This window comes from Oncorhynchus tshawytscha, linkage group LG29 (assembly GCF_018296145.1).
Source record: "Oncorhynchus tshawytscha isolate Ot180627B linkage group LG29, Otsh_v2.0, whole genome shotgun sequence".
In the NCBI taxonomy this organism is placed as follows: domain Eukaryota; kingdom Metazoa; phylum Chordata; class Actinopteri; order Salmoniformes; family Salmonidae; genus Oncorhynchus; species Oncorhynchus tshawytscha.
The window spans coordinates 5,793,015-5,806,954 of record NC_056457.1 but is presented as its reverse complement, the minus strand read 5'-3'; the positions used below and the strand labels follow the sequence as shown (position 1 = coordinate 5,806,954).

The window sequence follows — 13,940 nt, the reverse complement described above, 5'->3', positions numbered from 1 at the left end:
ACTTTTTTTCTTCTATTGTGTTATTGACTGTACGCTTGTTTATTCCATGTAACTCTGTGTTGTTGTTTCTGTCATACTGCTTTGCTTTATCTTGGCCAGGTCGCAGTTGTAAATGAGAACTTGTTCTCAACTAGTCTACCTGGTTAAATAAAGGTGAAATAAAAAAATACAAAAAAATACAAAAAATACGTACTTACCATATGAGCAAGAAATCTGAGAACAGCAAAACAACAATGTGCCATAATGTACCCATGCTCTGGCTGTTTCAACATAGAGTAGTACTACTACTGAAGCACTACTGACTTTCATTCATTAATAGCAGCTTGACATGTAACAGTCACACTTAATTTCTTGGGGATTAATGATTAACCAGTGGAAGAACAATTAAAACCACTGTTCAAAACTAATATTTGTACTAAAGGATTTAAGGTTTTAAGATTGGCTACATAGTTACACAGCCATAGGCATACAGGTATTTTTATCCTCCTCTACACCATAAGCAAGAAAAGAGTTGGCTAGGTTACTTCAGCTGCATTGTATGGAAAATATGTTCAAACACTAATGTTAACGTTACTACAATAAAGAACAATGACAAGTGTTTGAATTAGACTTTTTTTTTAATGAACAGCAAGGCAAGCTTACAACATTGTACATTCAATTTGCAGTAAATGTTTAAGCTAGATTCTTTACATCCACTGGGTTTCACAAGATGACAGACTGGTTTGTTCAGGAGGACCTAAAACATTAAACAACAGAAATTACAATTCATACTAATGTCAAACTCCCATATAGCCAGCTAAATGTATAACCAGATGATTAATGTTAGCTTGTCAGCTAGCTTGTAAAATAGTTATTTTCATAATATAATTTATGACAAAAAAACATACGCATTATTGTTTCTCTACAAATACATAATTTAAATTAATGAATTATTTTAAGAATTATGTATTCCAAATGTGATATATTGCCGTTTGATCACAATGCCCTGACGAATAGACCTTTTGAAAAAGCCACACCTGGTATTGGTCCAACGTTTTGGAGAATGTGGACAAAGAACAGTAATGAAAATGTAGGCTAGCTGGTTGCCTGAACACAGCTGTGGTTCTGGTAGACTTCGACCCATTGTCAGCCATTTAAGATCTAATGGGTCTGTGGTTGGTTACCTGCACACAGCTGGGGATCTGTAAACCATCGTCGGCAATCTTGGATCTAATTGGTCTTTAGTTGCCTGCACACAGCTGGAGATCTGTGACCCACCAGGGGCCATCTTGGATCTAACAGCTCTGTCTGTGTGCTTCCTGTCTTCACAGTGTCCATCTTTACTACCGGTTCCCCTGTCTGGAAGAAGGAGGCCTGGTCACCTACAGAACAGCCATTGTACAGAACGAGCACCTGTTTATGCTAGCGAAGGTGAGACTTGTACCCTTTTTGGGGGAAGTTCCACAGACACAGATGAACACTGGTCCTATTAAAGCAAGACCTATTCAAGACCAAGACCGGAGCAAATCGAGTCAGAGTCAAGACCAACAGCGGGGGTGGGATGGGGACAAGGGGTCAAAACCAAGACTAGAAAAATGTGAGTCCAATTCAACATCATGTTTGTAAAATCGCCACCATAATAAGAGTTAAAAATGTCCAGTATTTCTGTGTTCATATTTCAGAAGATCATATGGATTCTTTAGACATTCAGAATGGTTAAACAATGCAAGCTGAGGGAAAATAGAGCCGCTCTGCAAATGATTAGTAATCCAATACAAGGGAACAATGAGAAAATCCCCAAATCCAGATGTGCTAAGCTAATAAACATACCCACGATGACTCAAAGCTGTAATCGCCGCCAAAGGTGCCTCTACAAAGTATTGACTCTGGTGTGAATTGTTATGTAAATGAGATATTTCTGTATTTAATTCTCAATACCTTTGCAGAAATGTCTAAAAACATGTTTTCACTTTGTCCTCATGGGGTATTTTGTGTAGATTAAAGGCCCCTTACAGTGTGTGTGTGTGTGTACTGTAGCTGAGTGCCATACAGAACAATACAAGCATTCTGCTACATTCGCAATAACATCTACTAAATATGTGTATGAGACCAATAAAGTTTGATTTGATTTGAGAGACAGGTTGACATTTATTATTTTCCTTAGATAGGCCAGCTGCAATGTCAAAATTTGCTATATTGTAAAAATGTATTTAAAAAAGTTTTAGGTTTAGGCTAGACATTAGGGTTAGCAGTCAGCTTTTTTTTCACCACCTCGACCATCTCTGTATCGGACAAATATCAAAGTGTCAGTTATCAAAGACAAAAATAAGGTCAGGAGAAACGGTGATTGTGTTATTTGCTCCCATAATTGTGTGTTATAGTAATTGTGTGTTATAGTATGATGGAAATTAAGCTATCCCGGTAGCCTGAACTAGCCAACCAGGTCAGAAAACTGTTATTGTTCGCAGTACTGCATGGCATAGATTGTGACTGTATGTGTTGGTACAGTATGTTTCGTGCTTTGCCAGAAACTGGAGCTGGATCGCTTCATGTTTTATGTGCACAGACCAGACCTCTACAGGGAGTCAGACCTGAGACCCGCCATGGCCACCTGCTTTGAAGCCCTCATAGGTGAGTGTGTCCATCCATATGTCTCTGTAATTCACAGGTGTGTGTGTGTGTGTGTGTGTGTGACCATGCTCGAACCAGAGTGTTGTATCCAGGTCAGTGTGTATGTGTGTGCAGTATAACTCCCGTCAGGTCCAGACACATTAAGCAGCTTTATTGATCTCTCTATAGATGGGCTTTGACCTCTGGCTGGACAGGCAGTCCCTAGAGTAACACATACGCACACATATACACACACACACCCCACACAGACTAAGCTGTCTGTAGGGACAGTCTCCTCTCTATCCCCCTTGGGCGGCAGGCAACAGTAGGGGAGCTAAGCAGCGCTCGGTCCTGGCGAGTGTGCAGTGTCGGCAGCTTTCCCATCTTATCACCATCTTGATTAAACCATTTCAGCCATTCCTCCACTCCCCTGATAGGCAATGGAGATTACGTCCCAAATGGCAACCTACTCCCTATATCGTGCACTACTTTTCATCAGGGCCATGTGGGTTTCCCGATTGGCTGTGGTCAAAGTAGTGCACTGTGTAGAAAATAGGGTGCCATTTGGGACACAGCTGGGTGGATTTAAAAAGAAGAGACAAAATTAAAGTGGGCAAGAAATGAGAGGCAAACATTGTTGAGAGTAGTGCTGTATTGCGTCTTGGATCGGAGTGGTCCCTCGCCTTTCTCTGGGCCCCGGGGCCCCCAACCATACTTGTTCATATTGGCTGCGAGATCAGCTTAGTAATCTATTCCATCCCATAGCTCCTCAGAGAGAGAGAGATTGAGAGAGCGAGAGAGAGAGACTCATCCTCTCATTTCTTCACTCTTTCTATATTTTTACATAGAATTTCAAAGCAAGTGACAGAAAATAAACAAAAAGGAACTATACAGGGGAAATAAACAATCCTCCCAAAAACGGTATGTTGGTATTTCTCTCAAATTACTGCAAAACGCAGCATCATACGGCTTTGATGATGGATTTTGCATCATTTGTCTGTATTTTGAAATGTACATATCTTGAAAACTTGATTGCTGACAATGGACTAATGAATCAAACATAGTTTTGGGGTGTAATTTTCCTTTCACAATGAACACTACACTCACATTTTTTTTAAAGAATATAGGTGTTTCAAATGTCATATTACTGTGCATGTACAGTGTTGTAACAATGTGCAAATAGTTGAAGTACAAAAGGGAAAATAAATATAGGTTGTGTTAACAATGGTGTTTGTGCTCTACCGATTGCTCTTTTCTTGTGGTAATAGGTCACACATCTTGCTGCTGTGTTGACACACTGGCATTTCGCCTAATATATATGCAAGTTTATTAAGATTACATATGTTTTCAAATTCTTTATGGGTCTGTGTAATTTGAGGGAAATATGTGTCTCTAATATGCTCATACATTTGGCAGGAGGTTAGAAAGTGCAGCTCTGTTTCCACCTAATTGTGTAGGAATTGTACCCATAGCCTGTCTTCTCTTGAGAGCCAGATCTTCCTATGTTGACCTCTTTCAATGGCAAAACCATGCTTACTGAGTCTGAACATAGTCAATGTTTTTTTGAAATGTTAGACTCAGTCACAGTGTTCAGGTATTCTGCCACTGTTTATTTTTTGTTTAGTTCCAAATAAAATTCCAGTTCGTGTGAAGTAATTATCTTTTTGTTTTCTCATGATTTGGTTCGGTCTAATTGTGTTGCTGTCTTGGGGCTCTGTGGGGTCTGTTTGTGTTTGTCAACAGAGTCCCAGTACCATCTGGCTAAGGGGTCTCTTCTGCAGGTGCATCTCTCTGTAAGTGAGGGCTTTGTTATGGAAGGTTTGAGAATCACTTATTCTTTTTAGGTGGTTGTAGAATTTAATAGCTTTTTTCTGGGGTTTTGATAATTAGCGGGAATCACCCTAATTCTGTTCTACATGCATTATTTGGTGTTTTGCGTTGTACACTGAGGATGTTTTTGCAGAATTCAGCTTTTTTGTGTTTGTCCCATTTTGTGAATTCTTGGTTGGTGAGTGGACCTCAGACCTCACAACCATAGAGAACAATGGGTACTATAACTGATTCACGTATTTTTTTTTGCTAGGTCCTAATTGAGATGTCAAATTTTTTGTTCCTTTTGATGGCGTAGAAGGCCCTTCTTGCCTTGATCGTTCACAGCTTTGTGGAATTTACCTGTGGTGCTGATGTTTAGGCAGAGGTACAATAGGCATAGTTTTTTTGTGCTAGCGGTGTCTAGGTGGAATTTTTATTTGTGGTCCTTTTTTTTGGAATACCATTATTTTTTGTCTTATTGAGAGTTACTGTCAGGGCCCAAGTCTGACAGAATATATGCAGAAGATCTAGGTGCTGCTCTAGGCCCTCAACTGCAAACAGTAAACATTTGACTCCGAGTCTAGTGGGGTAAGGTTGGGTGCTTTAGACTGTTCTAGAGCCTTCACCAATTCGTTGATATAAATGTTGAAGAGGGTGGAGCTCAAGCTGCGTCCCTGTCTATTCAAACAACCACAAACTTGTTGTTTCTATAAATGGATTTTATAATGCTGTATGTATTCCTCCCAACACCGCCTTCAATCAATTTGTATATCAGACTTTCATGCCAAATTGAATCAAGCTTTTTGAAATCAGCAAAGCATGAGCAGACATTACTTTTGTTTTGCTTTGTTTGTTTTTTTGCCAAGAAGGGTGTGCAGGGTGAATATACAGTCTGTTGGACTGTAATTTGGTAATGGATTATGTATATGTTTTTGCTGTTTGTTATTTGTTGTAAGGCCAAAAAGATTGGAGAAGTGTGTTACCTATATTACATGACCAAAAGTATATGGACACCTGCTCGTTGAAAATCTCATTCCAAAATCATGGGCATTCATATGGAGTTGGTCCCCCCCTTTTCTTTTATAACAGCTTCCACTCTTCTGGGAATGCTTGCCACTAGATGTTGGAACATTGCTGCAGGGTCTTGCTTCCATTCAGCCACAAGCATGAGGTCGGCCACTGGCTTGTCGTCAACGTTCCAATTCATCCCAAAGGTGCTCGATGGAGTTGAGGTCAGGGCTCTGTGCAGGCCAGTCAAGTTCTTCCACACTGATCTTGACAAACCATTTCTGTATGGACCTCACTTTGTGCACGGGGCATTGTCATGCTGAAACAGGTAAGGGCCTTCTCCAAATTGTTGTCACAAAGTTGGAAGCACATACTCATCTAGAATTTAATTGTATGCTGTAGAGTTCCCTTCACACGAACTAAGGAGCCTAACCTGAAACACAAACAAACAGCCCCAAACCATTATTCCTCCTCCACTTAGGGGTGGCAGGGTAGCCTAGTGGTTAGAGTGTTGGACTAGTAACCGGAAGGTTGCAAGTTCAAATCCCAGAGCTGACAAGGTACAAATCTGTTATTCTGCCCCTGAACAGGCAGTTAACCCACTGTTCCTAGGCCGTCATTGAAAATAAGAATTTGTTCTTAAATTAACTGACTTGCCTAGTAAAATATGCATATATTTTTTTAAACTAACTTTACAGTTGGCACTATGCATTCGGGCAGGTAGCACTATCCTGGCATCCACCAAATCCAGATAAGTTTATCAGACTGCCAGATGGTGATGCATGATTCATCACTGCAGAGAATGCAGAGAACGTGTTTCCACTGCTCCAGAGTCCAAAGGCGGTGAGCTTTACACCACTCCAGCCTACACTTGGCATTGCGCATCTTAGGCTTGTGTGCTGCTGCTTGGCCATTGAAACCCATTTCAGTGAGTGTTGCAACAAAGAACAGATGATTTTTGCGTCCTACTCTCTTCAGCACTCTCCGTTCCCATTCTGTGAGCTTGTGTGACCTACCACTTAGGGGCTGATCTGTTGGTGTCCAAGACGTTTCCACTTCGTAATAACAGCACTTACAGTTGACAGGGACAGCTGTATCAGGGCATACATTTGTACGAACTGACTTGCTGGAAAGGTGACAATCTACGATGGTACCACGTTGAAAGTCACTGAGCTCTTAAGTAAGACCATTCTACTGCTAATGTTTGTCTATGGAGATTGCATGGCTGTGTGCTCAATTTTATATCCCTGTCAGCAATGGGTGTGGCTGAAATAGCCGAATCCACTAATTTGTAGGGGTGTCCACATACTTTTGTATATATAGTGGATATATCTTCTTGTTGTTGTCTGTTTAGTGTGTTCCAATTTTATAGATGTGTTTTGTTCAGTTTTGATGCCTCATGATTGAGTATTGCTTTATTGAAGTAGGCTGTGATTTTGCTGAGGTGTCAGTGATCTGTCAGGGGTGTCAGTGGGCTGACTGAAAGGTCTGAGAGGCTCTGGGTTCAGGTTGGTGATAAAGTAATCTACTGTAAAGTGCTGCTGACAAGAGATGAGATGTACAGTTGAAGTCGGAAGTCAACTTCTTATGGGTGGGGTAGTATTGAGTAGCTTGGAGGAATAAGGTGCCCAGAGTAAACTGCCTCCTACTCAGGCCCAGTTGCTAATATATGCATAATAATATTATTAGTAGATTTGGATAGAAAACTCTGAAGTTTCTAAAACTGTTTGAATGATGTCTGTGAGTTTAACAGAACTCATATGGCAGGCAAAAATTTGAGAAAAATCAAACCAGGAAGTGGGAAGTCTGAGGTTTATCGTTTATCAACTCATTGCCTATCCAATATACAGTGTCTATGGGGTCATATTGCACTTCTTAAGGCTTCTAGATGTCAACAGTCTTTAGAACCTTGTTTGATGCTTCTACTGTGAAGGAGGGGAGAATGGGAGCTGAATGAGTCAGAGGTCTACCAAAGTGACATGAGCTGACCACGCGCGCTCACGCTTGCGTTCCATTGCATTTCTGAAGACAAATGACTTCTCCAGTTGGAACATTATTGAAGATTTATAATTTAAAAAACCTAAAGATTGATTCTATACTTCGTTTGACATGTTTCTACGGACTGTAACGGAACTTTTTGACTTTTCGTCTGGACCTAGTGATTGCACCTAATGAATTTGGATTACTGGGCTAAATGTGCAAACAAAAAGGAGATATTTGGACAGAAATGATGGACTTTATTGAACAAATCATATATTTATTGTGGAACTGCGATTCCTGTGAGTGCATTCTGATGAAGATCATCAAAGGTAAGTGAATATTTATAATGCTATTTCTGACTTTGTTGACTCCTTAACATGGCGGATATCTGTATGGCTCGTTTTGTTGTCTGAGCGCTGTACTCAGATTATTGCATGGTGTGGTTTTTCGGTAAAGCATTTTTGAAATCTGATACAGCGTTGCATTAAGGAGAAGTTTATCTAAAGTTCCATGCATAACACTTGTATTGTAATCAACATTTATGATAAGTATTTCTGTAAATTGATTTGGCTCTCTGCAAAATCACTGGATGTTTTGGAAGCAAAACATTACTGAACGTAACACGTCAATGTAAACTGAGATTTTTGGATATGAACTTTATCGAACAAAACATACATGTATTGTTTAACATGAAGTCCTATGAGTGTCATCTGATGAAGATCATCAAAGGATAGTGATTCATTTTATCTCTATTTCTTCTTTTTGTGACACCTCTCTGGCTGGAAAAATGGCACTGTTTTTCTGTGACTAGGTGCAGACCAACAGAACCGTTTGGTGTGCTTTCGTCGTGAAGCCTTTTTGAAATCGGACACTGTGGTGGGATTAACAAAAAGTTTATCTTTAAAATGGTGTGAAATACTTCTGTGTTTGAGGAATTTTGAGGAATTTTAATCATGACATTTCTGTTGTTTTGAATTTGGAACCCTGCACTTTCACTGGCTGTTGTCATATCGATCCCGTTAGCGGGATCTAAGCCATAAGAAGTTTTTAACATACACCTTAGCCAAATACATTTTAAACTCAGTTTTTCACTATTCCTGACATTTAATCCCAGTAAAAATTCCCTGTTTTAGGTCGGTTAGTATTACCACTTTATTTTAAGAATGTGAAATGTCAGAATAATAGTAGGGAAAATAATTTATTTCAGCTTTTATTTCTGTCATCACATTCCCAGTGGGTCAGAAGTTTACATACGCTCAATTAGTATTTGGTAGCATTGCCTTTAAATTGTTGAAATTCGGTCAAACATTTCGGGTAGCTTTCCACAAGCTTCCCACAATAAGTTGGGTGAATGTTGGCCCATTCCTTCTGACAGAACTGGTGTAACTGAGTCAGGTTTTTAGGCCTCCTTGCTTGCACACATGTTTTCAGTTCTGCCCACACATTTTCTATGGGATTGAGGTCAGAGCTTTGTGATGGCAACTCAAGTACCTCGACTTTGTTGTCCTTATGCCATTTTGCAACAACATTGGAAGTATGATTGGGGTCATTGTCCATTTGAAAGACACATTTGCAACCAAGCTTTAACTTCCTGAATGATTTATTGAGATGTTGCTTCAATATATCCACATTACTTTCCTCCCTCGTGATGCCATGTGTTTTGTGAAGTTTAAAAATAAAAATATATATTTTACCTTTATTTAACTAGGCAAGTCAGTTAAGAACAAATTCTTATGTTCAATGATGACCTAGGAACAGTGTTAAATTACTGCCTGTTCAGGGGCAGAATGACAGATTTGTACCTTGTCAGCTCAGAGATTTGAACTTGCAACCTTCCAGTTACTAGTCCAACGCTCTAACCACTAGGCTACCTAGTTGCCGCCCAGTACACCAGTCCCTCCTGTGCACCAGTCCCTCCTGCATCAAAGCACCCCCACAACATGATGCTGCCACCCCCGTGCTTCACGAATGGGATTATCTTTTTCGGCTTGCAAGCCTCCTCCTTTTCCCTCCAAACATAATGATGGTCATTATGGCCAAACAGTTCTATTTTTGTTTCATCAGACCAGAGGACATTTCTCCAACAAGTAGGATCTTTGTCCCCATGTGCAGTTGCAAAACGTAGTCTTTATTTTTTATGGCGGTTTATCAGAAGTGGCTTCTTCCTTGCTGAGCGGCCTTTAGGTTGCGTTGATATAGGACTCGTTTTACTGTGGATATAGATACTTTTGTACCTGTTTCCTCCAGCATCTTCACAAGGTCCTTTGCTGTTGTTCTGGAATTGATTTACACTTGTCGCACCAAAGTACGTTAATCTCTAGCAGACAGAACGCGTCTCCTTCTTGAGCGGTATGACGGCTGCGTGGTCCCATGGTGTTTATACTTGCGTACTGTTGTTTGTACAGATGAAAGTGGTTTATTCAGGCATTTGGAAATTGCTCCAAAGGATGAACCAGACTTGTGGAGGTCTACAATTTTTTGCTGAGATCTTGGCTGATTTCTTTTGATTTTCCCATGTCAAGCAAAAAGGCAGTTTGTAGGTTGGCCTTGAAATGCGTCCACAGGTACACCTCCAATTGACTCAAATGTTGTCAATTAGCCTATCAGAAGATTCTAAAGCCATGACATCATTTTCTGGAATTTTCAATTTAGTGAATGTAACTTTCTGACCCACTGGAATTGTGATCCAGTGAATTATAAGTGATATAATCTGTCTCACACAGACACACACAAATACTTGTATTAACATTTCTTGGCTCAATGTACCTTTTCTTTTGTGACACTTCTGTCATCTCAATTTCTGTTTTAAGCTCCAAGGGCTCTTGAAGACCCCTTTGTCTTGCTGTCTCTCTCTTTTCAATTCAGAAGGGCTTAATTGACATGGTAGACATATGTTTAAATTGCCAAAGCACATGAAATAAACAAAAATGAGAAGAAACAAACTTCAAAACAAAAAAACAATTAGAACATTGCACTCAAATGTTTCAAACAGATAAAGACATTTCAAATGTTATGTTATCAGCTGTGTACAGTGTTATAAAAATGTGCAAATATTTGAAGCATAATTGGTTGGGAAAATAAATCTACATACCGGTTGTATTTACAATGTTGTTTGTGCTCTAAAGGCAACAGGTAAAAATTCTTACTGGGAATTTACCAATGTTAGATATGTTTTAAAATTCTTTGTGGGTCTGTGATTTGCAGCTCTGTTTCCACCTCATTTTATGGGCAGTGTGCCCATAGCTGGTCTTTTCTCGAAAGTCAGGTCTGCCTATGGCGGCCTTTCTCGACAGCAAGGCTATGCTCTCTTAGTCTGTACTGGGTCAAGGATTTTCTTAATTTTGTTTCAGTCACAGTGGTCAGGTTTTCTGCCACTGTGTACTCTCTGACTCTTTCCAGTATGTCAAATAGTTATCGTAACATTTTTTCATGATTTCACAATTGAATGTCACGTGCACAGTGAGTACAGTGAAATACCTTTCTTACAAGCTCTAAACACAATAACAATGCAATACTAAAAATAACATAAGTTAGAACAATAACACACAAGAAACAGAAATAAGAAAAACACTACAGTGCATTCAGAATGTTTTCAGATCCCTTGAATTTTCCACATTTTGTTTCGATACAGCCTTATTCTTCAATGGATTAAATATTTTAAAAATCTCAACAACCTACACACAATACCCCATAATGACAAATGTAAAAAAAAAAATACAAATTTACTTAGGTATTCAGACACTTTCAACAGTACTTTGTTGAAGGTCCTTTTGGAAGCGATTACAGCCTTTGTGTCTCTTGAGTATGACGCTAAAAGCTTGGCACACCTGTATTTGGGCTGTTTCTCCCATTCTTCTCTGCAGATCCTCTTAAGCTCTGTCAGGTTGGATGGGGAGTGTTGCTGCACAGCTATTTTCAAGTCTTTCCAGATCTAGTATCTTAATTACGGCTAGGGGTTCCGCTAGTGGAACTTTTCGACAACATCCGGTGAAATTACAGAGTGCAAAATTCCCCAAAAATTATTAGAAATATTTAACTTTTATACAATCACAATTGCAATACACCAAATTAAATCTTAACTTCTTGTTAATCCAGCCACCGTGTCAGATTTATGGAGAAAGAAAACCATGCGATTATCTGAGGACAGCACCCCACCATACAAACACATGACAATCATCTTTCAACCTACCATGCGCGACACAAAACTCAGAAATAACTATATAATTCATGCCTTACCTTTGAAGATCGTCTTCTGTTGGCATACCAAAATGTCCCATAAACATCACATATGGTCCTTTTTTTCGATAAATTCCATCGTTATATCTCCAAAATGTCAATTTTTTGGGCGCATTTGATTCAGAAAACTCGCCATGACTAAAACTTTTCTAAAAAGTTACCAGTAAATTTTGTCAAAAAATTTCAAACAACTTTCCTAATCCAACTTTAGGTATTTTAAAACGTAAATAATCTATACAATTTAAGACGGGATAAACTGTGTTCAATAGAGGTTCAAATGAAAGTGGAGCGAGCTCCAGGTCACGCGCCCCAAACAAAACTTTAGAGTGTTTTCTATCCAAATCCAATGATATGCATATCCTAGCTTCTGGGCCTGAGTAGCAGGCAGTTTACTTCGGGCACGCTTTTCATCCGGACGTGAAAATACCGCCCCCTAGCCCGAAAAGGTTGTTAAGATGCTTCTTAGATTGATGACACCAGACACGTAAGTACATTTTAGTATGTAATTGTATCTTAGAATAACAATCCCTAATGCACCTGGCATAAGCTTCCTGCGGCTTTCTCAAAGCATGGTTATATATGGCAGACGTAGAAAACGGCTACGGATAGCGGAAAGCAATCCCCCAACTTGAGCAATACTGATATCTATTGGTAAACATAAGTATACCAGGTTACTACATTGCCCCTTGTAATACTAATAACTCAACAAATTTCCTTTCTAAGCTAAAGCAGCCAACTAACATTTTAAGATTTTCTCTTAACAATCACATGCTATTTTAATATTACATTTTTTCGAACATGATCTCCCTTAGGATCTGAAATAGTCTGGCAGACATCTCACTAATAGCACTTCACCCTTTAATGGTGAAACAAAGTCTTTTTGTGGAGACTTCACAGAAGGAGGTCGTCCTGGACTGGTGGTGACAGGAAGACCTTTTGGTCTCAGGTTGTTTGTCCAACTGCAACTTTGTGGAACATTCCAATGTCCTGTCCTGCTCATTTAAGCATTGATACATGTCCACGTATGGAACTGGAATTCGAGTTTGGATCTGATCCACGTGTCTCCTTTGAATTTGTCCACTTCCGATGATCACAGTATAGGTCCTGAGCAATCCTCAATTGTAGCTGGAATCCATTTAGGACCAAACCCATAGTTCTCGTGTAGACATCATCTCCAGGTGAGAAACTTTTGAGTTTTGTTCTGTTGTCATGATTCCGTTTTTGATTCCATTGCTTTTATTGTATTTTCACTTTCAGGTCTGGCCTGGTGAAATCCATGGTTGACCTTAACCTCCTTGACATCAGCATGTCTGCAGGTGACAACCCAGTTATAGCTTGAGGAGTGATCCTGTAGCTAAACAAGAATCTGGACACCTTTGTTTCAATATTGTCCCCTTGCATCATCCTCATCCCCTCCAAGGTCTGAACCCACGTTCTACTAATCCGTTTGAAGATGGGTGAAAAGGGGCCGACGTTACATGCTGAATTCCATTTTGTTTCATGAAGCTTGTGAATTCAGTGCTAGTAAAACAAGTAGCATTGTCACTAACCAACATTTGAGGCAATCCCATGACACTGAAGCGTTGTCTCAACTTCTCAATCGTAGAGTGGGATGTTGACTTGTTCATGGGGTAAACGTCCATCCACTTTGAATGAGAATCAATCAGCACAAGGAACATTTTGCCTAGGAAGGGTCCAGGGTAGTCCACATGTAGTTGTGTCCATGGTTTTTCCGGCCCTTCCCATGGATGTAATGGCTTGGTGGGGGGTGACTTCCTGTTACTCTGACAATCTGCACACAGGCTAACCTCATTATCCACATCCTGGTCCAACTTTGGCCACCAGACGTATGACCTCGCTAAGCCTTTCATTTTCGACATACCTGGATGCGACTGGTGCAACAACTTCAGTAGCATACTCCACCCTTGTGGTGGGATAACTACTCTTGAACCCCACAGACCACACCCATCTCAAACACTCAAGCGGCGAGTGCAGTAAGACATGATCTGAGGCTCTGTCACTGTAGGCCATACTTTCAGGATAAATTCATGCACTTATGATAATGTCATGTTCTTTGAAGTCCATTGCCTGATTTTGTGTTGTCTTCACCGGAGCATCATCCAAAACACCAATCATCAAGACTTGGTCATTTTCTCTTTCCTGAGCAATTATTTCTGGAAAGGCCAGCCTACTCAGAGCATCAGCATTCCCATGGTATCTACCTGGCTTGTAAATTACTCTGTACTCGTAGGCCCTGAGCCACATAGTCCAACAACCTCTTTAACACTTGTCGTAGCTGGAGCACCAACGACAGC

At 40.0% G+C, this 13,940-nt stretch overlaps 1 pseudogene; it reads left to right on the top strand.

Moving 5' to 3' along the window:
* LOC112227594 overlaps positions 1–13,940 on the top strand; it is a 150,122-nt pseudogene that overhangs the window by 51,763 nt on the left and 84,419 nt on the right.